The 24,184-nt window shown below is 37.1% G+C and overlaps 1 protein-coding gene across 2 annotated transcripts in view; it reads left to right on the top strand.

The window, feature by feature from the left end:
• RIC1 (RIC1 homolog, RAB6A GEF complex partner 1) overlaps positions 1 to 24,184 on the top strand; it is a gene marked incomplete at both ends in the record, with an annotated part of 122,331 nt that overhangs the window by 36,084 nt on the left and 62,063 nt on the right. The window lies entirely within an intron of this gene.

Genomic DNA, 24,184 nt, shown 5'->3' with positions numbered 1-24,184 from the left:
CATCTCCCTGATTGCTAATGATGTTGAACATTTTTTCATGCATCTATTGGCCATTTATATTTCTTCTTTTATAAAGTGTCTATTGAATTCAGTTGTCCACTTCTTGATTTTTTTTTTTAGTGTAAAGTCTTTTAAGTACTTTGTATATTCTAGATATTAGTCCTCTATCAAAGGGATAGCTGGCAAAGATCCCCCATTCTCCAGGATTTCTCTTTAGACTTTTGATGGTTTCCTTTGATGAGCAAAAACTTTTAAATTTAATACCATCCCATTTATTAATTCTTGTCCTAATTTCCTGATCTTTGGGGGTCTTGTTGAGGAAGTTCCTACCTGTTCCTATTTATTTGAGTGTTTAACTTATGCCCTCCTTCAAAGTCTCTGGTCTAACTTCCAGGTCTTTGAACATCTTGAATTGACTCCTGTGCAGGGTGAGAGGTAAGGATTTAGTTCCATTTTTCTACAACTGGATAACCATTTTACCAACATTTGTTGAAAAGGATGCCTTTTTTTGTGGGAGGGAGGCAAATTTTGCTTTTTACAAAAAAAGATCCTGCCAGCAGTGAGTCAGCTTACAAGAACAAGATGGTAGAAAACTTTTGGCCAGTTTATTTTCAGTGGGGCTTCTGCACTGAACTCCTGTGGTGGGAACATGATCTTTACGCCATTGGCTTAAGGGGATGATGGGAGAGGTTGGCACTCATAGTTTCCAGGAAATGCTGTCTTTAAAAAATACAAGCACAGATAAGGTTACTCAGTGGCAGTTGTACAAAATGAACCCCAAGTGAAGTTATTCCTTTGATAGCAAAGATCTAATTATATTCTCACAGCTCCCTCCTCTTTTTTATACACTACTGTACTTTTCTTCAAATTCCGTTAGCATATGATAACTTTTGCTCCCAAGGGTGTCATTAGCTTTAGCTTTCTCAGCTAATTCATATCTAAATGATTTTCCTAGATCATCTTACTGTTGGCATCTAGTTGTTTAGCTTTTCCCTGATAGCATCTTGATGTGGTTGACAAATCTTTACTGATTGTAAGATAATTTACTCTACAAAAGAACAACAACAAAAGAAAAAAATACAGTGTACAATTTAGCATATTGACTCTTACCTTTTCCATTAACCAATAATGTGTTTATTATTAGGGTTATATGCAACTATCTGTCTCTTGTTCTTTTATATTTGGCCCAGCTGTCTAAAAATCAAGCATCTTGTTTCTGTTCTTTTAGAAAAGTGATGCTAGACCTGTAAAACCTCAAGAGGGACAGGTTTAGTTTCATCTTTAAAAAACCTTCAAGAGTATGGTCTCTCTCTATATTCCAGAATAACACACTTGTTTTAGGTTATACTTTCCTGGTGGGTGCTCAAGACCAAGTAGTTAGCCCAGTGTTGGGCAAACATAAATTATAAAATTTTTGTTAAGGTTAGTCAAGGCTCTCAGGTTACTCCTAGGTAATCTATGAGGCTTTCCTTCTACCAGTTGTGCCATCTGCAAGGATGGGTCACAGTCTTGCTGGCTATTTGTATATTTTTGCATTGGCAAAAATCAAAGAATAGCTCTAGACCTTTTATAAGTTTAGGGAATGGTATTAATAATCTCCAATAAGCTTATTATCTCATGAATAATTGCATTTTTTCTATACAATAGAGTTTTTTTTACTCAAAGCAAACATATATAAACTGGTCTTAAATAACAGGGTCTTTTGAATGTAACTAAACATAGATGGCACAAGTTTTAGTAACTTCATTAACCATTTATATGATTAAGGTACAAATACAGTGCTTCACATTGCATAAAGAGATCACTTATTGATTAGCATGCATGCATGTGTGTGTGTGTATCCCATACACCTTTAACTTTATAATCTTTTTGAAACATTTAGATGACTTCTGATACCCAGCATACTTAGCCCTTATATGTATACACATCTAGTCACAGATACATAGGAGTGTCAGATATAGGACCCCAAAGTTACAGTTGTTTATTTAGCTTGATTTAAAATACAGACACTTAAACCCTAACTATGCTGATTCAGCTTGCTAGGTAATCACAGTAAACACAAGAGATTATCATGATAAAACCTTCTTAAGTTTTTCATAGATGTCACAAAGAGCAGAAAACCTTATTGTTGTGAATATAGAGAACATGGAAAATTATCTTAATTTTTTTTTAAAAAGCCAAACTCTTGCTCTCTGGGCTAAGTTTTGAAAACTTACCAAGAGCTAATTAATGTCTTAAGAGAAAATAATTGTGAGGTAGTAACCTGGGTTGGCCCATGAAGAGAACTCTTGGCTTTAAAAGCCTATGGACAAGATAGAAAAATAAGGCTTTCTTTGCAGGCCCCTCCTCTCTGAGATAAATAAAGGGCCACTCCTGGCACCTAAAAACTACAAGTCTGCTAAGTCCAGCAAAATAGCGCCACCCAGTCCCAACCACATGGAGCCCAACATAGTACTACCCAGTTTCAGCCATATAGAGGTTAATACAGGAAATCTAACTGAGAAAGCAGAAATAAAACCTGATTTGAGCCCCCTTACTGGTACCCCTGTCTGTTATTGATCCACTCAAAACCTGTCTCTCTGGGGCTATGTAATCTATATGACTATGACATTCAGGGCTCAAATCCAGAGCATTTGCTCACTGGGCCTTCACTAGTGAATAAAGAGACCTAATTTATCCTGCTTCAGCCTCTGTCTTATTTTCTGAGGCCCAGACCTCCTGCAATAATCAATGCATTAAGTTTGACTTAAAAATTAATAGTAATTTTATCTCAAAAATAATTTTCAACTCCCTCAAATGTTCCTGATACCAATAAATACCTCCTGGTATTTGTTTTCTTATATTTTAAAAATCAGTATAGATATCTTTTAACTTAGACAAACTACTTCTTTTCAGTAAGAATGCATAATAGCCAAAGGAAGATAATCTTAAATTGTTCATATATAAAAACACATTTGATAAGATATATTGTCTCTTGTGGCCATTAAGAGGTGAACAGGGCAAGTAAACAGGATGGGGAAAGCCCAGCAAACACAAAGATTAAAGCTTTGGTGAGAAACTTAGAAGCACCTTGACTGCTGACTGTAGGGAAAAAAAATCTGGGTGTCTTCCTTTAAAATCATCTCCCTTGCTACCATGGTAACCAACTGATCATGCTTTTGACCTTTTGAATGCAAAATTCTTTACCTGCTCTAACTCCACTTATTTTTGTTTTGTTTTGTTTTTCTCATCAAAGCCTTAAACCTTCCTTTTGCCATCTCACTTTCTTTGACAGCACCTTCTCTCTGCTTCGTCTTCTGCCTTTGAAATTTGGTGTATAGCTTACTGAATGCAGACATCAGTATCTATAAAGCAGTTTAAGAGCCGGGCGTGGTGGCGCATGCTTGTAATCCCGCGCTTGGGAGGCAGAGACAGTAGGATCACGCTGGCTTAGGAGACCCTGTTTCCAAATAAAAATGTAAAAATAGGTCTGGGAGTGTAGCCCAGAGGCAGAAGGGCTTCCAGGAACCCCAGTACCACCAAAAATAAAAATAAAAAAATAAAGCAGTTTAAATATTTTGCTGTTTGAGAATTTTTCTACCTATTTTATTAACTAGTCCATCATCCTTAAATTGGGACTCACAAAAACTTAAACACCTATCCTTTCAATACACTATTTCAACATTACACTGAAACAAATACAGTTCCTAATTGGCTAGCCTATATTAGTTAAAGATTTATAAGTCATATGAACTAAAAGGTATTTGGATTCGTTTTGTTGTTTTAAATCATGAGCGCTCATAACTGATATACCTAATTTTGCTGATTGTCTCCCCAATATTGTAACATTAGGCCAAAGGGACTACCAGAAAGAATTTTGTCCTTATTGTATTTTAGGTACCTACATATATAGAGAGAGATTTATTCCTAGGTGTGAGTGCGTTTGTATATGTATGCGTACACACACACACACACACAAACACATACACGTCATCCCCCTTCCCCCCGTAGTGACTCAACCTCTTCCTAGAGATGTCTTGCATCAAACATCTCGGTATAACTGATGGTCTGTGTTCCCACCCAAGTTTCAACCCCCTACTTTTCTGGGTGTTTCTTAAACTTTGACCCCTCTTCCTCTTCCCACCAAGCCCCTTACAAGAAAGCCCCTTTGGGGTATGCTTTCCTGAGGGGTCTTCAGAAGCCCCTATTATTTCTACACAACTCTCACCCCAGGATATCCTGATCACCAAGGAACTACTTGGTCACTTCCCCTGACATTTTTCTTTCTTGGCCTGCATACAGAGGTTACCTGGTCACCTTGTAGTGAGCAAGGGCGCCTATCCTTTTTTTTTTTTTTAATTATTTTTTTTATTGGTGCATTATATTCATACAACTTATTGGGGTAAAAAACTTGTGTGTATAAACATGTACTCATCGCTGATTTAACCCCTACCCAAATGCCACCCCATTCCCTCCCCGTCCCTCCCTTCCTTGCTTGGCTTAGTGATTGACTTCGATATGTTTAAGTACATTGTGTGCTTTAGAGATTTTTCTCTTCCCCCTCCTTTCTCTTCCTTTAGGTTATCTTGTTTGCTCCTCTTTTCTCCCTAACTCTCACATATTAGGGAAAGCATCTGATTTCTTATTTTTTGTGATTGACTAATCTCACTTAGCATAATGTCCTCCAGTTCCATCCATTTCCCTGGAAATGACGTAATTGAGTTTTTTTTGATGGCTGAGTAAAATTCCATTGTGTACATATCCCACAGTTTTGTAATCCATTCATCTGTTGATGGACATCTTGGCTGGTTCCATAGTTTGGCTATGGTGAATTGTGCAGCTATGAACATAGATACACATGCATTAGTTTGGTAGTTTGGTTTCTTTTCTTTTGGGTAGATACCCAACAGTGGTATTGCTGGATCAAATGGTAGGTGTGTTCCCATTCTTCTGAGGATTCTCCATACTGTTTTCCAAAGTGGTTGCACTAATTTGCAATCCCACCAACAATGTCTTAGAGTTCCCACTTCTCCACATCCTCGCCAGCATCTGTTGTTGTTTGTGTTTTGAATGATTGCCATTCTAGTTGGAGTTAGGTGAAATCTCAGGGTAGTTTTGATTTGCATCTCTCTGATTGCCAGTGATGTTGAGCATTTTTTCATGCATTTATTGGCCATTTGAATTTCTTCTTTTGTGAAGTGTCTATTTAGTTCATTTGCCCATTTTGTTATTGGATGCTTTGTTTTCTTAGTGTTGAGTTTCTTGAGTTCTCTGTATATTCTAGATATTAGTCCTCTAGCGGTGGTGTACGTGGCAAAAAACTTCTCCCATTCTCTTGGCTCTCGATTGAGGTTCTTGATAGTTTCCTTTGCTGAACAGAAGCTCTTCAGTTTCATGCAATCCCATGTATTGATTCTCCTTTTAATTTGTTGTGCCTTTGGGGTCTTATTGAGGAAATGTTTGTCTGTGCCTATGTGTTGTAGTGTTGGACCTATGCCCTCTTCAAGGAGCTTCAAAGTCTCTGGTTTAATTTCCAAGTCTTTGATCCATCGTGAGTTGACTTTTGTACAGGGTGAAAAAGTGGGATTAACATCCAATTTTCTGCATATGGTTAACCAGTTTTGCCAACACCATTTGTTGAAGAGGCTATCTTTTTTCCAGTGTATGTTTTTGGCCCCTTTGTCAAAAATCAATTGGCTGAAAGTGTGTGGGCTTGTTTCTGGGTCTTCTGTTCTGCTCCATTGGTCTATATATCTGTTCTTTTGCCAGTACCATGCTGTTTTTATTACAATGGCTTTGTAGTATAGTTTAAAGTCAGGTATTGTGATTCCTCCTGCGTGGTTTTTGTTACTGAGAACTACCTTGGCTATTCTGGGCTTTTTGTTATTCCAGATAAATTTAAGGACTGATTTTTCTATGTCTGTGAGGAATGATCTTGGTAGTTTAATGGGCATTGCATTAAATCTGTAGATCACTTTTGGGAGGATGGCCATTTTAATGATATTTATTCTGCCAATCCATGAACATGGAAGATCTTTCCATCTTCTAAGATCTTCTTCGATTTCTTTTTTCAGTGTTTATAATTTTCTTTGTAGAGATCTTTTACCTCCTTAGTCAAATTTATTCCTAGGTATTTTATTTTTTTGTGGGAGATCCTGAGTGGAAGTGTTTTCTGAATTTCTTTTTCAGTGGATTTATGCTTGGTGTACAGGAAAGCTTCTGATTTTTTAAGATTGATTTTGTATCCAGATACTTTGCTGAATTTGTTGATCAGTTCTATAAGCCTTTTGGTTGAGTTTGTTGGGTTTTCTAAATATAGTATCATGTCATCAGCAAATAGTGAAAGCTTAAGTTCTTCTTTTCCTATTTGTACTCCTTTGATTTCCTTTTCTTGCCTTATTGCTCTGGCTAGAGTCTCTAGTACTATATTGAAGAGAAGTGGTGATAGTGGACATCCTTGTCTCGTTCCAGTTTTTAGGGGGAATTCTTGAAGTTTTTCCCCATTTAATATGATGCTGGCAGTGGGCTTGTTGTAGATTGCCTTAATAATGTTGAGATATGTTCCTTCTATTCCAATTCTCTGCAGTGTTTTTATCATAAATGGATGTTGAATTTTATCAAATGCTTTTTCAGCATCTATTGAGATGATCATGTGGTTTTTGTCTTTGATTCTGTTTATATGATGAATTACATGGATTGATTTTCGTATATTGAACCAGCCTTGCATCCCTGGGATGAACCCTACCTGGTCATGATGAATAATTTTCTTGATGTGGTTTTGAATACGTGTTGCTAGTATTTTGTTTAATAGTTTTGCATCCAAGTTCATCAGAGATGTAGGTCTGTAGTTTTCCTTCCTTGAACTGTCTTTATTCGGTTTGGGTATTAGTGTGATGTTGGCTTCATAGAATGTATTTGGGAGAGTCCCGGTTTTTTCTATTTCCCGAAATAGTTTGAGTAGTATTGGGATTAGCTCTTCTGTAAAGGTTTTATAGAATTCACTTGAAAAACCATCTGGTCCTGGGCTTTTCTTTGGTGGTAAGCTCTTTATTGCTGTTTCAATCTCTTTGATTGTTATTGGTTGGTTTAAGTGTTCTATATCTTCTTGACTCAGTTTAGGAAGGTTGTATTTATCTAGGAAGTTGTCGATTTCCTCCAGATTTTCCATTTTGTTGGAGTATAGTTTTTCAAAGTAGTTTCTGATAATCCTCTGGATTTCTATACTGTCAGGAGTAATGTCTCCTTTTTCATCCCTTATCCTCATAATTTGGGTTGATTCTCTCTTTTTTTTAGTTAGGTTGGCCAGTGGTTTATCAATCTTGTTAATCTTTTCAAGAAACCAGCTTTTGGTTTTGTTGATTTTCTGTATTGTTTTTTTATTCTCTATTTCATTAATTTCTGCTCTAATTTTAATAATTTCCCGTCTTCTGCTGGCTTTGGGGTTCAATTGTTCCTGCTTTTCAAGGGCTTTGAGGTGTGTCGTAAGGCTATTTATTTGAAGATTTTCTGTTTTTCGTATGTGAGCACTCAGTGCTATAAATTTTCCTCTTAATACTGCCTTCAAAGTGTCCCAGAGGTTTTGATATGTTGTTTCTTTATTTTCATTTGTTTCTAGAAATTTCTTGATTTCACCTCTTACATCTTCTATGACCCATTCTTCATTCAGAAGTGTGGTGTTCAGCCTCCACATGTTTATGTTGTTTCTTTGGGTCTTCTTATAGTTGATTTCTAGTTTCATTCCATTATGGTCTGAAATGACACAGGGAAGTATGTAACATTTTTTAAATTTGCTAGTGCTCATTTTGTGTCCCAGGTTGTGATCTATTTTGGAGAAGGTTCCGTGAGCAGCTGAGAAAAATGTGAACTCTGCTGTAGTTTGGTGAAATATTCTATATGTGTCCAACAGGTCCATTTGATTAATGGTGTTCTTTAGTTCTGAGGCATCTTTACTGACCCTTTGTCTGGAAGATCGGTCTAGTATTGTGAGAGGTGTGTTGAAGTCTCCCAGTATTATTGTGTTGGGATTTATGTGTGACTTCATGTCACAAAGAGTTTGATTTATGAAAGTAGCTGCCCCTATGTTTGGGGCATAGATGTTGATTATTGTTATTTCCTCTTGCTGGACTATTCCTTTTACCAGTAAAATGTGACCTTCTTTGTCTCTTCTAATAAGTTTGGGTTTGAAGTCTAACTTGTCTGATATCATAGTTGCTACTCCTGCTTGTCTTCGAGTACCATTAGCATGGATAACCTTGCTCCAGCCCTTTACCTTGAGTTTGTTCCTATCTTTACTTGTAATGTGTGTTTCTTGTAAGCAGCAGATGGATGGATTCTGGCTTTTAATCCATTTTGCCACTTTATGTCTTTTTATTGGGGAGTTGAGGCCGTTTACATTCAGTGTGATTATAGAGAGATAATTTTTAATTCCCAACATGTTAAGATCTTATTTCTGTTTGAGATACTGTTTATTCTTCTTTGCTTAGTTGTCTGCTGGATGGGAATTCTTGTTTCTTTGGTTCTGGCGTGTATTACCCATTTCCTCTTTGCAGTTAATCTCCTTGAGTACTTTCTCTAGCGCTGGTTTTGAAGACATAAATTCCTTTAGTTGCTGTTTGTCATGGAAGCTTCTTATTTCCCCATCTAATTTGATGGATAGTTTTGCTGGGTAGGAAATTTTTGGCTGGAAGTTGTTTTCTTTCAGAGTTTGGAATATGTTACTCCATGCCCTTCTGGCTTTCATAACTTGGTTTGGGAAGTCTGGAGTGATTCTAATTGGTTTGCCTCTGTATGTCACGTGGCCTTTTATTTTTGTTGCCTTTAAGATTCTCTCCTTGACTTCCACATTAGTCATTTTGACAATTAGGTGGCGTGGGGATCCTCTTCTTTGATCCTGTCTAAAGGGAGTTCTATAAGTTTCCTGGACCTGTGTATCAACCTCTTGCTCTATGTTTGGAAAATTTTCTGCTATTACTTCCTTGAAGAGATTGTTGATCCCTTTGGTTTCACCTTCTTTTCCCTCCTCTATTCCAATTATTCTTAGGTTAGCTCTCTTGAAATGGGCCCATATTTCTTCAATGTCAGATTCATGCTGTCGGATATTTTTTCCTAGATTAGAAACTATGCGTTCATTTTTGGAATGGTCATCTTCAAGAAGCGAGATTCTATTCTCCATGTGATCTAATCTGTTGTTTATACTTTGAATTGAAGCCTTCACTTCATTAATTGCATCCTTTATCTCTTTTTGACTCTCTCTAAATTCTTTTCGAAAGTCCTCTATTATTTCTAGAGTTATTTTCCTAATTTGATCTTCTAGAGATCTTTGGATTTCTGTGTTATCAGATTCTGATGTTGTGGGGTTGTGGGCATTCACTGCTCCATTGTTATTTCTCTTTCCCATGATTTTGGAAGTTTGTGCCTTCTCTGGGTTCTTCCCTGAGTTACTACGAGTTCACTTAAGATGTTCTGGATCTCGAGTCTGTGGTATCTCAGTCACCACTACTCCTTTACTGAGTTGTATCACAAAGTCTCAGACCCAGGGAGTCAATTGAGGCTGCTTAGACCGTGGGGGGTGCCAAGTTGGGTGTTCTCTAGCGGGGAGTTGTGACTATGGTATGATATCTCTGCCACTGCCACTCCCCCACTGGGCTGCACTGCTAAAATCTCCGACCCAGGGAGACTATCTGCGCAAGTCCCTGGGAGTGCAGTACTGGGATTTCTCCCCTTGGGGCCGCAATTTGACTCACGTTTGTTGAGTGCGCTAATGGAGCTGTAGTGAACTCGGTGGATTCGCTGCTGCCGCCACTGGCAATATGGCACCACTGCCACGCCCTCGGCCGTGATGTGGCCTATTTCTTCTCTGGTTTTGAGCTCTGCTGAGTCCCTGCCAGGTGTGCTGTGCCCGGCCCTTGGGAGCTTTAGACGCTCCTTGCACTGGAGAAACTGCTGACTGCCGCCCGGCTGTTCAGCAGAGGCTTACCTTGGCTCGCTGTCCACCCCTCCTCTCAGGCGTCTGGTGGCTGGTTGTGTGGGTTGGTCTAGGGCCGTCTGGTGAATTCGCCGCTGCCGCCAGCAGTAAGACGCTGCTTCTGCATCCTAGGCCACGAGGCCAGAGTACCTCCTCTTTGGATTTGAGCTCTGTTTTGAGTCTCCCTCCTCTCTGGAGCCTGGTGCTGCTAGGGGAGATGTAAGCCGCGCCGCTCTGGCCGCTCTGCGCTGTGGCTCAGGCTGCTCCGCACCACGGGTCTGGCCGCTCCGGCCTCTCTGGCTGCTCTGCACCGCGGATTCGGCTGCTCTGCACTGCGGGTCTGGCCACTCCGGCAGTTCCGCGAGGCGGCTCTGGCTGCTCTGGCTGGTCTAGCCGCTCCGCTCGGCTGCTCCGGCCGCCCCGCTTCGCGCCGCGGCTCTTACTTCTCTGCACTGCGGCTCTGGCCGCTCCGGCTCCTCCGGCTGCTCCGCGCTGCGGCGGGCGCGGCCCTTCGGGCTGTTTTCTTTCTGGTGTCTTGTTTTTCCAGCCCTTTTTCTCTGTCCCTTGTATTTACCGTTTTTATTTCTTTGCTGGTGGTGTTTTTTGGCTCTGAAAGGTGCTGGTTTTGTGGTAATAGAGTTCGATTGTTAGCGGGACTTGTAAGTGCCGCTTTCCTCGGTCGCCATCTTACCGGAAGTCAAGGGCGCCTATCCTGCATTGTCATTTTGCTTTTCACTCAGGGTCTGTTGTCAGTCAGGGAATGGCGTTATTTCCTGTCTTAGGGCTGCCATCAACTTGGCAGCAGGATGAATCTGCCCCAGAAAGAAATCCCTGCAACCCTCTGGCAACTATTTGATCCCCTATGGGCCACCAAATTGTCAGAAGTAAATTTCCATGGTGTCCTAAAAAAAGACACATATTTGAAAGCAATTCAGCAAGGTGAATTTTACTTTTTGCAAAAGTGTTTGCTCCACCAGTGAGTAAGCATGTAAGAAACAAATATTTGGCACCTTTGTTGAAAATCATTTGGCTCTAAGTGTGTGGATTTGTTTCTGTATCTTTTATTCTGTTCCATTGGTCTTTCTTTTTTTGTGCCAATAACATACTGTTTTATTATTATAGGACTGTAGTATAATTTGAAGTCAGAAATTGTGATACCTCCTGCATGGTTCTTATTGCTGAGAATTACTCTGGATTTTCTAGGTCGTTTTTTCCTCCATATGAAATTTAAAACGGATTTTTCTAGGTCTGTGAAGAATGACATTTTTTTTTTATTGCATTGACTCAATAGATTACTTTTGGTAGAATGGCCATTTTGATAATATTCTGCCTAACCAAGAGCAAGGTAGATCTTTCCATATTCTAAGATCTTCACTTTTTTATTTTGTAATTTTTATTGTATAGGTCGTTTACCTCCTTGATTAGGTTTATTCCTCGATATTTTATTGTTGATTTTGAGGTTACTGTGAATGGAATTGTTTTCTGGATTTCTTTTTCAGTAAATTCAGTTTGGCTTATAGAGAAGCTACTGATTTGTTTACATTGATTTTGTGTCTCATTACTTTGCTGGTGTCCCAGAGTTTAAAAAACTTCCTTACCTTCTGATTCTAATACTAACTGAGGTGCAACTTAGTATTTCTAACAATGCATAAGCTTTGCTGATTGGCAATGTGTGACGAGGTAGATAACTAAATAAATAACATTCTGTTTTTAGTTTGAGCATACTTTATATTAAACATTTTTAGTTTCAATACTGAGGTTCAATAAAATGTACATGGCCTAGAGCAGCATGGATTGTGGTTAAAGCAATAGGTTTTATGGTCAGGTAAACCTAGAATTGAATGGCAGCTTTTCTATATCTCTGATGTATAACTTCTTTCAAGTTATTTAATACTGCCCAAACTATTTCATCTATACAGTGGGATAATGGTAAGAATCATTTTATAGGAATTAATGAGATTATTCATATTGGTGCTTAGATAACTACCTGGTATATGAGAAAATTAATAAGGGACATTTACTCTTATCACGAATATGTTTCTTCCTTTACCAAATTTTTACTTTTAAGATTTTAAGTTATTAAATAAATAACATATATACCTAATACATTTTATTTATTAATGCTGTGCTTTTTCCCCCCGAATATAACTTCTAATAACTGATACACAAAATCTCCTATACAAAAATAGTTTTGTAGATTTGAGTCAGCCTATATGTATTTGTGCATTGGACTACTTTCTGGTTGAGTATGCTATAGTTAGTAAATTTCTTGTTTTGTTTGTGGTATTGGGGATGGAACCCAGGGGCCTTCTACGTCCCGGCTACACTCCCAGCCCTATTTTATTTTATTTTTTTTTTTTTAATTTTTTTTTTTTTGGTGGTACTGGGGTTCCTGGAAGCCCTTCTACCTCCGGGATACACTCCCACGGGCTACACTCCCAGACCTATTTTTTTTTATGTTTTTTTTTTTTTTATTTGGAAACAGGGTCTCTTAAGCCAGCGCGGCTGGCCTCGAACCTGCGCGATCCTCCTGTCTCCGCCTCCCAAGCGCGGGGATTACAAGCGTGCGCCACCACGCCCGGCGCCCCAGCCCTATTTTATATATGTTGTTTGGAAACAGGGTCTCACTAAGTTGCTGAGAGCCTCATTAAGTAGTTGAGACTGGCTTTGAAGCAGCATGATCCTCCTGTCTCAGTCTCCCAAGTACTGGGATTATGAGCGTGCGCCACCACACCCAGTGTAACTTTCTTGTTTTTTCTGCAGAATTCATTTGAAAAATGGAAATAGATACCTTCTTTTTCAGTGTTAGCAGCCTATTTTTGTTTTTTATACTTTTATTTGATGCATTATAATTACACATCATACTGAGGTGTAGAGTGATAGGAATATACTTGCACAAAACTTCCCTCTGCCGCTCACCTCCTTTACTCCCCTCCCTATATGTGTCTTTGAGATTGGAATTGGTAGTTTTATATACATAGAGAGCATTATTTCAGCTGTTATATTCTTTATGTCTGTATTCCCCGTCCTGCATCCTCTAAACTTCTTCTGTCACACCATTGGGGTTTCTGCTCTTCTACTTGATGTTACCCTTGTTTCCCAATTTCTATCTAGCTTCCACATATAAGATAAAACATACATCTGTTTGTTTTTTTGAGAGTGAGTAATCTTGCTTATCATAATCTTGAGTATCATCCATTTTCCTGCAAATGACTTTTTTTTTTCTTCTTTTTTTTTTTGGTGGTACTAGGGTTCCTGGAAACCCTTCTACCTCCGGGCTACACTCCCAGACCTACCTTTATACTTTTTTATTTGAACCTGCGCGATCCTCCTGTCTCTGCCTCCCAAATGCGGGGATTACAAGTGTGCACCACCATACCTGGCTTTTTTTTTTATCGTTAAGGTTGAGTAAAATTCCATTGTGTGCAAGTACCAGAGTTTTGTGACCCATTCACTTCTTGGTAAACACCTAGACTGATTCCATTATTTCGCTATTGTGAACTGTGCTGCTATAAACATGGATATGTATGTATTGCTGTAATAGTCTGACTTTAATTCCTTTTGAAAGATGCCCAAGAGTAGTATCATTGGATCAAATGGTGGTTCCATTTCCTATCTTCTGAGAAATCTCCACACTCATCTCCATAGTGGCTGTACTAATTTGCAGTCCCACTTACAGTGTATAAGAGTTTCTATTTCCATCCTCACCAGCATTTATTATTGTTTGTATTCTTGACCATTGCCATTCTAACTGGAATTAGCTAGAATCTCAATGTAGTTTTGATTTATATTTTCCTGGTTGCTAATGGTGTTGGACATTTTAGTGTTAAGTTTTTTTTAAGCTTTTTATATATTCTACATATTAGTTATTTATCATAGGGGTAGGTGGCAAAGATCTCCCACTCTGTAGGCTCTCTCTGTAGACTTCTGATTGTTTCCTTTGCTGCACAGAGCTTTTAAATTTTTTTTAACATCTCAGTTTTATTACTTTGTAAAGCTTTTTTTTCCTGTTCCTTTCCCCCATTTGACATCAGTAAACTATTGCTTATAGAGCATGTATTCCTGTGGTAAATAAACAATACATGGCAAAGAATTATGAGGGAAGAGCTGGGCATGGTGGTGCACGCTTGTAATCCCTGCATTTGGGAGGCTGAGACAGGAGGATCATGGTTTGCAGACAGCCTCAACTACTTTGGCCCTTTGCAACTCAGACCCCATTTCAAAATAAAGAATAAAACGTAGGGCTGGGGTGTAGCTTGAAGGTAGAATGCTCCTGGGTTCCATTCCCAGTACTGCAATAAATAAATAAATAATAAATAAATAAATAGAATTATGAGGGAACAAAATGTACACCTAAGGGAAGAGCATTCTGGATTGGTGAGATTTTGCTACCTAGAAAATTGATTAGAAAATATTGTGAATAAATTTTAGCTCCTACCAAAGAATTGATAGTAAGAAAGGTCAAATTTTCTATGAGTTAGAAAAATGAAACACTACTTTGAAACAGTCTTACTAAGCTGCAGAGGGCCTCACTAAGTAACCGAGGCTGACCAAGAACCTTCAGTCCTCCTATAGAAAGAAGGAAGGGCTAGGCCTTAAAAGTACTGGGATTACAAGTGTGCACCACCATGCCTGGCACATTCTGATTTTTAAGAAACTTAACACCAGAAAAATATAGAGCCAATTCTCCTTTTCTGTAAATAGTACCACCATATACTTGAGAGTTTATTCACTCTCCCTGCTCATTCACACCAGGAGCTATTCTATTCTAAGACCATTATAGTCTACCTTGTGTCTATCTTTCCTGACTTATTTCCTCCTAATTCCCAATAATGCTATTTTAGTTTGGATTTTACCACTTTTCTCCTGGATTTTTACAATAACTTTTCACTCTATTTTAAATTATTTAACACTTAGGTTTTTTTAAAAAAACATAACACTTATTTACCATTTCTTTGAATAATTTTTTTTTCTGTGGCTTTCCTTAGTTTTCAGGATTAGTAATTTTTAAAGTTTAGATCAGTACCCTAAATTACTGTATGGTACCTAAGCAAGGCTTTAGTGTTTCCTGTGGTTTTGAGTTCTATTCTTCATATTCTTTGTTGGCTTTACATTTTCAGTGTATATGGATGAGGTCCAGATCTGATTGAGTTCCAGGCTCACTTTTCCAGGTTATATCCATTTAGCTGTCCCAGTAGGCAGCCTCAAAATCATCATGTTTAACCTCATTCATTTCTCCCTACCAAGCCAAACATGCTGTTGCTTTACCAAACTTTATCGCAATTGCCATCTTTTATACAGTTATATGAAGTTAAAAAAAAAACTTGGATTCTCTCTTTACTTCTCATATTTGTTTAGTTATCAAGTTTTATTGATTGATTATATTTTTCCAGTGTTTGTAGAATTTATGTTGCCTGTCTTTGTTTTACTCCCACTGGCCTTTTTATGGACTTCCAGGCCTTGTCCTGGTCTATTGAAAAATCTTATTTATTAATAATTTCTCTTTCTCCTATATACTGAAATCCATCCATCACATTGATATCAGATTTACTTTTCAAAAAAGAGACCTAAAAATATGATTCTAAGAAACTTGTTGCTCTCTAATTCCTACAAAATAAAGTCTAAGCTACCTTGCCTGGCATTTGGAGCTACCTTTTCCCCATACCTAGAATACATTGAACCTACAATTTCTGTGTAATTTAATGCTTCTGTTCCTTTTTTATTTAATCTATTTGGTATACCTCCCCACTATTTTTTTTAATATAAGTAAGATACCTGATTGGGTTTTCAAGCTCAGATCAACCATCTGTTCCAGTCTGTAAAGCTGCTTCCCTCAATTTTTATCTTCTCTTATACTCAAGAAGTGATTGATTCCTCATGTATACTTCCATAGCACTTCTTAAAAATTTTACACTGATAATCTAAACATACCTTTTTATTTGAAAAAGCAATGGGAAGTATATAAAGATAAAAAGTGAACATGTGAACCTTTTCTGCTTTTTTAGATTGTAATCCTATATTTTACTTTCCAGTTGTCCTATATCTCTGGGTAAATAAATACCTAGGGGTACAATTACTGGATCATATCACATCGAGTAATTTTAGATTGGATGCTGAATGTTATATTACATTATTGATTATCTGATTTTTGTATTTTTCCTATAGAGTGCTGAAACTTGTTTTGGGTGGCAGTTATTTGGAGATCTTCTTGATCCTTTTGAGGCTTGTTCACATGTTTTCTTAGGGTAGATTTAACCTTTACGTTAGTCTACGCTAGCTCTTCTGAGGTCTTTAACAAGGTCCCTCCACTCTAGTTAGCTAGACTGTGGTTTATTTCATCTTATGTGGCGTGGACAACCAAAAACCGTATCAGTTACTCTCTGCTACCCTTATGGGGTATCACCAGATATGCATAGCATAGTATTTAGTAAGACTCAGGGGACACAGATGTCTAGAGCTCTTTCTCTGTTTAACTCCCGCATTTGTGGTGTTCTGTTCCACAAATGCTTCATTTGCTTCCCTAAGCTTTCATCTTCTCCCTTTGGCTTAGTGAGACTACTGTACTGTGCTTGGGTCTTCTACCCTGCATGGTAGTCTGGAAAGAAAGACTAATTTGTTTCCCTTTACTCAGGATAACAGTTTATGCTGTCTGTTAACTAATGTTTAAATACAGTTATTTCATATTTTTTGTCCAGTTCATTTGCTTATAGAGGACTAATTTGGTACCGGTTATTCTCTTAGTAATAATAAAACCACTACCTATTTAAAAAAATGATTGTTTGCACATCATTCAACTTCAACAATTTTTAGTCTTTTTCCATTGGAGTATGTTTAGGCACATTTAGTATATAATTATTTTATTTCATCCAGAAATACTTTCCTCGAGGTATGGTAGATTTGGCAAGTAATTGACCTACCCCATAGACACATTATATTTTTCATTGCTTTTTATGGACATGAATGCCTTGTCATTTATTAGAATAAATAGCTGGGAAACTTTTAATTCACATAAAATACTTTAGTAAAATTCTCAAACTGGCTTAGTTTCATTTTTTTCTTCTTTCATATTTCTTTGGATTGATACTACTACTTACAGCAGTATAGAAATGTAGAGAAGAGAGTGGAAGTGGATGGCACTTGGAGTCAGAAGAGACCTGGGTTCCAGTTTAGGTTCTACTTTTACATCAAGGGTGTTGGAAAAGCCTTTTAATACTTCCTGTACTTAATTTTAGTAAATGAGAAAAAAAGTTATTAGAAGATTCTTTATAAATTGCAGTTGGTACAGTTTAGGTTTCCTTTTGAATTGTTAAGTATAGTATGCATCCATTGAATATTTCAAACAATTTATATGTGTTTATAAAAGAAGGGAATTCTAGTTCATTAAGTATGTGGTTTTTTGTTTGTTTTTTTGTGGGTCTGGGGATGGAACCCAGGAGCATTTGATCTCCGAGCTACACCCCCTGCCCTATTTTTTATTTTGAAACCGGGTTTCACCGAGTTGCAAAGGGCCTCACTAAGTAGCTGAGGCTGTCCGCGAACCGCGATCCTCTGGTCTCAGTCTCCCAAATGCTGGGATTACAAGCGTGCGCCACCACACCCGGCAAGTATGTGGGTTAATAGTGTGACCTCCAACTAGAAGAATGATAAAACCTTAAGAAATTACCAAAAAATACTAAAGTCCCAAGTTGAGTCATGTATTCAACTATAAGCAATCACAAACTTGACTGTTCTTGAGAACATTGATACTCATTTATATCATACTTGAAAATGTCAAATGTTTACAAAGGTAATATAAATGATAAATTCTTATTCCCAACCCTATTTTCATATTTATATTACCATGATTAACTCATTTTATTAATTACACTTTGTATTTTAAATAATAGCATTAAAGCTTGTTTTGTATGCATGTTACAAATAATATATAAAAGTAACATTTATAAAACATTCTCTGGAAAGAACTTATACAACTCAAGTGGTATGGACAACCTACTGTCCCTAGGATATATTCTACTTCAAAAACTGGATTTTAGCTGGGCATGGTAGCACACGCTTGTAATCCCCGTGCTTGGGAGGCGGAGACAGGAGGACCCTGCAGGTTCGAAGCCGGCCTTGCTGGCTTAAGAGATCCTGTTTCCAGATAAAAATATATATAAAAAATAGGTGTCTGGGAGTGTAGCCCAGAGGTAGAAGGGTTTCCAGAAACCCCAGTACCACCACACACACAAAAACAAAACAAAAAACACTGGATTTTAACAATATCTATGTAAATCTTTTTTGGTAAATAGAGTGAAATTGTTGAAGTTTTCACATCTTGGACTTCTGCAGTAATCTAAGGCTTTAAAACGCTTTAAATGTCTATCCACTTTGATTCTGAAACTAAATTGATATTATTGTGTTTAATATAATTGAAATTCAGTAACAGTTTGCCAAGATAAAACTTTTTTATTTGAAAGTTGTTTTATAAATAAGCCAAATTTTCTGCAGAATTAGATTTAGCGAGCCAATGACATGCTATAAATGTAAACCTCTTGGCTTTAAGAACCATCCCAATTTAAAATGTGTTAGAAAAACAATAAAAAACATAGCTTAGTATTCATTAAGACTCAAGGGAACACAGATTTCTAGAGCTTTCTCTGTGTAATTCCCACCTTTTTGGTATTCTGTTCTACAAACTGCTTCTTCTGCTTCCCTGAACTTTGATCTTTTCCTCCTTAACTGAAACTACATTAAGAAAAGAAAGCAAGAGAATGTTGTGAAATGGTGATTTTTTTCCCCCCACCGTTTCCTTATTCATTAGCTATTTTATTTAAGGAATACCTAGTTTTTAATTAGAATGTTTAACTTTTTTAGGTTATATGAGTTCTTTATATATTACGGATGTATAAAAATATTTTCATGGCTTGGCCTGGTGGTACACGCTCATAATCTCAATACTTGGGAGGCTCAGACAGGAAGATCGCAGGTTCACAGCCAGTTTCAGCAGCTTAGGCCTTCCACAACTTAGTGAGATCCTGTTTCAAAATAGGCCTGGGGGAGTACCTCAGAGGTAGAAAGCCCCTAGTTTCAATCCCCAATACCAATATATTCACTTTTTCAGAGCTCACTTTCTTTCTTTATTTGGGGGGGAGGGGTTGGGAATGAAACCCAGGGGCATTTGACCTCCGAGCTACAACCCCTGCCCTATTTTTTTTTTCTTTATTTTGAAACAGGGTCTCACTAAGTTGCAGAGGGCCTCACTAAGTAGCTGAGACTGTCTGCAAACCACGATCCTCCGGTCTCAGCCTCCCGAATGCTGGGATTATAAGCGTGTGCCACCACACCTGGCTCAGAGCTCACTTTCTTGATAATAGATTTTGAACCAAAAATTTTAATTTTATGAAGTCAAACTTATTTTCTTTTGTTTCTTATACTTTTTGGTGTTACAAACAGTCGCCAGATCCAAGAACATGTTGATTTGCCCATACATTTTCTTGTTTGTTTGTTTGTTTGTTTGTTTGTTTGTTTTGGTGGTACTGGGGTTCCTGGAAGCCCTTCTCCGGGCTACACTCACAGACCTATTTCCTTTTTATTTTTTGGAAACAGGGTCTCTTAAGCCAGCAAGGCTGACTTCGAACCAGCGCGATCCTCCTGTCTCCGCCTCCCAAGCGCGGGGATTACAAGCATGCGCCACCACGCCCGGCTGCCCATACATTTTCTAAAAATACTTTTAGCTCTTAATATTTATGGTTTTGATCCGTATTATTTTTTATTTATGATGGTATTTATTTATGAGTCCAACTTCATTCTTTCCCATGTGAATGTATAGTTGTCTTGCATAATTTGTTAAAGAAAATATTTTTTAATAATCAGCCATAATTATATAGTATTATTATTGAACTCTTAATTCTATTCCATTGATTTACATGTCTGCCCTTATATCAGTACCACATATATTTGATTACTGCAAACCTATAGGATAATACAAGGATGGTGCTTTCACTTCTGTTCAATGACTAGAAATTCTAGACAGGCTAAAATTCTACAGTTTTGTATTCAGAAAGTATAAGTTCTTCTGCTGGGCGTGATGGCACACGCTTGTAACCCCAGCATTTGGGAGGATGAGACCAGAGGATGGTGGTTTGCGGACAGCCTCAGCTTAGTGAGACCCTGTTTCAAAAAATTAAAAAAAAAAAAAGAATTAAAATAGGGCAGGGGCTGTAGCTTGGAGGTCGAATGGCCCTGGGTTCCATCCCCAGACATGAAAAGAAAAAAGAAAGAAAGTATAAGGTCTCCAAAATGTTCGTTTTCAAATTATTTTGTGCAGAGCCCCTTGATTTCCACATGAATTTTAGGATTGTTTTTTCCATTTCTTCAAAAAGGCCATTACAATTTGGTAAATTCCCTTAATTTGTAACTGTCTTTAGAAAAGAATATAGCCATCTTAGTAAGTCTTTTAGTCATGAATACAGGATGGCTTCCCATTTCTTTAGGTCTTATTTCTTTCAGGGTACAAATCTTACACTCTTTTGGTTAAATTTACTTCTAGTTATTTTATTCTTTTTAATACTGTTATAAGTGAAGCTTTCTGAATTTTCCTTTTGAATTTTTTATTGCTAGTATATAGAAATACATTAAGATTTGTGATAATCCTTTCTCTCACAACTTTGGTGAATTTGTTTATTAATGCTAATGACCTTTTGTGGCTTCTCCATATCATCTGTAAGTGGAGGGTCTTCCATTGCTATTAGATGCCTTTGATTTCTTTTTCTTTCCTGATTAGCCTGTCTAGAATTTCTGCATGTTGAAAGAAGTGATGAAAGTACCATTTTTATATTACTCTAATCTTAGAGGAGATCCTCACAGTTTTGACCATTAAGATGTTAGCTGTGTACTTTTTTAAAAAATTTTGTGGGTCAAGGGGTTGGAACCTAGGGGCATTCGATACCCCCTGCCCTGTTTTTAATTTTTTTTTTTATTCTTTATTTCGAAACAGGGTCTCACTAAGTTGCAGAGAGCCTCACTGAGTAGCTGAGGCTGTCAGTGAACCACGATCCTCCGGTCTCAGCCTCCCAAATGGTGGGATTACAAGCATGCGCCACCATGCCTGGATATGTACATATATACATATATGTATATATTAGCATGTTAAGTCAGTTCCTTTCTAATCTTAGTTTGTTGATTGTTTTATGATAAAAGAATTTGTCAAATGCTTTTTCTTTATTTCCTTTTTCATTTTATTACTGTTGTATACTACACCAATTATCCTAAATTGAAAAACCATTTAATTGTTAGTCATGGTGCATAATCCTTTTAATATGCTGCTAGAACTACTTTGCCAATATTTTTATTTTTATTAATTAATTAATTTATTTATTTATTTTTGTGTGGGTCTAGGGATGAAACCCAGGGGCATTCAACCTCTGAGCCACACACCCTGCCCTAATTTTTATTCTTTATTTTGAAACTGGGTCTCACTGAGTTGCAGAGGGCCTCACTAAGTAGCTGAGGCTGTCCTTGAACTGTGATCCTCCGGTCTCAGCCTCCCCTCAAATGCTGGAATTACAAGCGTGCACCAACACACCTGGCTCTTTTCCAATATTTTGTTGAGGATTTTTCATCTATATTCATAAGGCCTGTTAGACCATGGTTTTCTTTTCTTATGGTATCTTTTTCTGACTTTGGTATCAAGATACTGCTAACATCACAGAGTAAATTAGAAAGTGTTTCTTCCTAATTTATTTTTGTAATTTATGTCAATTACTTTATGTAATTTAATTATGTTAATTCTTGACACCTTCTGGTTCTGGGCTTTTCTTTTTTGGGTGACTTTGGGTTACTGATTCACTTTTATTATATGGCATAGATATATTCATAGGCTTTATTTTCTCTGGGTCAGTTTGTAAATTTGTGTGTTCCTCTAGGAATTTGTTAATTTCATGTAGGTTACTTATTGGCATACAGTTATTTATAGTATTCTTGTATAATCGGTTTCATTTCTGATTTTAGAAATTAGGGTCTACTCTTTTTTCTTAGCTTTTTAAATTTTATTGATCTAAAAAAATATACCCTCTTGCTTTTTTATGTGTGTGTGCATGTGTGTGGTACTGAAGATAGAACCCAGGGGCTTTCTACATCCTGGCTATACTCCCAGACCTATTTTATATTTTATTTAGGAACAGGGTCTTATGATGCTGGCTTCAAACCTGTGTGATCCTTCTGCCTCATTCTCCAAAGTACTGGGATTACAAGTGTAAGCCACCACGCCTGGCTAATCTTGCGTTTTTTCCTCTATTTTTTGTATATCACTTTAATTTTTATTCTTAGAGTTCAGATTTTTCTAAGTTCACTAGATATAAAATTATTTGATATCTCTTTTATGTAAATATTTTAGCTATAAAAGTTACTATTTTTGTTTCTGAGTTTCTCCATTACTGCTTTCTTTTTATTTTTGTAATGTGCCACTTTGACACTTTTTTATATTTCCTTTTCTGAGTGTGTATATATATGTATTATACATACACACACATACACACACAATATATATATATATAGTCTAGGGATGGTACCCGAGGCAATCAACCTCTGAGCTACACCCCGCTGCTCTATTTTTTATTCCTTTATTTTGAAACTGGGTTTCACTAAGTTGCAGAGGGCTTCACTGAATAGCTGAGGCTGTCTGCGAACCACGATTTTCCAGTCTCAGCCTCCCAAATGCTGGAATTACAAACGTGCTCCACTATGCCCAGTATATATATTTTTAAGTAGTTACTTTGGGTATTACAGTAAAGGATGGTTTGAATGAATACCAATTTACCAATTTAACTTCAACAGTTTAGCTTCAATAATATGTCTGTACATCTCCATATCTTCTCTTTTTATGTTGTTATTGTCAGATTTTATCTTTATACATTATGTGATCATTGACAAAATTTATAATCATTTTATGAATTTGTTAAATCCTACAGGGAGTAAAAGGTATTCTTGGATTAAAATTAAAATGCTACCAGCTTTTATATTTACCTTTGTAGTTACCTTTCTCAGCTCTTTTTGTATATTCACAAGGTTTTGAGTTACTATCTCTTGTCATTTCATTTCAGCCTGAAGGACTTCTTTCAGCACTTCTTATAGTTTAAGTCTAAGTCTACTTGTGTTAAATTCCCTCAACTCTTTGCTTATCTGAAAATTTAATTTATTCTTTATTTTTGAAGAATACAGTTCTTGGTTGATATTTTTCTTTCAGCACTTGAAATACATCATCCAACTACCTTCGGACCTCCACACTATCTGTTGAGAAATTGTCTGTTAATCTTATAACTGCTCCCTTATATGTGAAAAGTTACTTTTCTTGCTCCTTTCAATATTCTTTGTTTTTTGATAAATTTAGTATGTTTCTCATTTTGAATCTTCATATTTGCTATACTTCAAGTGTTTCGAGTTTCTTGAATGTTTAAATTCATGTCTTAATAAAAATTGAAAAGTTTTCAACCATTACTTCTCCAAACATTCTTCCTCTTTTCTGTCTTTTTCTTTACCTTGGGGACTCTCACATATATGTTATATAATTGATGAGGTTCCCTTAAGTCTCTTAAGCTGTATTCATTTTTCTTCATTCTTTTTTCTGATTCTGACTTTAGAGTTGATATAATCACTCATGTAGATTAGTCACAACTTTTTATTTAGAGATAGAGTTTTACTAAATTGCCCAGGCTCATTTGCAATCTTTCCACCCAGTTCTCTGGTATTATACACTTGAGCATCAAACTAATTTTCATAAAGGTGGGAACCTCAGAAGCCATTGAACTTGTTCAACTCTTCACACATAATTTTAATAGTTCTGACAAATTAAGTTCCAAGACAGTAGGTGACTGGAAATGAAGAAGTGATGTCAGCAGGCTAATTGTTGCCAAGATAGATAGCTATTGGTAAGAGAGGAGACAGATAACCATGAAATCCCAACACAAGCACTAAAGAATAATCATCTAGTGAAAGGAGTCTACTACTATGCCATGTATGGATAAAGAATCCTAACCAGTTCTTTAGTCCTTTTGAAGGGTGTGTATAGCAGGTAAGTTATGTTGACATTGACTTAGGGACTCTAGTGTAGCCATTTAACATCATAAAATTTTTACCATTTTTTATTATCAAGTGTTTGTTGTTGTTGTTGTTGTTGAGGTTTTTTTGTTTTGTTTTGTTTTTAGTTTGGTGGTACTGGGACTGAACCCAGGGGCATTCTACCTTCGAGCTGCATCCCCAGCCCTA

The sequence above is a fragment of the Muscardinus avellanarius genome (genome assembly GCF_963383645.1).
Source record: "Muscardinus avellanarius genome assembly, chromosome: 13".
In the NCBI taxonomy this organism is placed as follows: Eukaryota; Metazoa; Chordata; class Mammalia; order Rodentia; family Gliridae; genus Muscardinus; species Muscardinus avellanarius.
The sequence above is the reverse complement of the archived record's forward strand: the minus strand, read 5'-3'. Positions and strand labels throughout refer to the sequence as shown.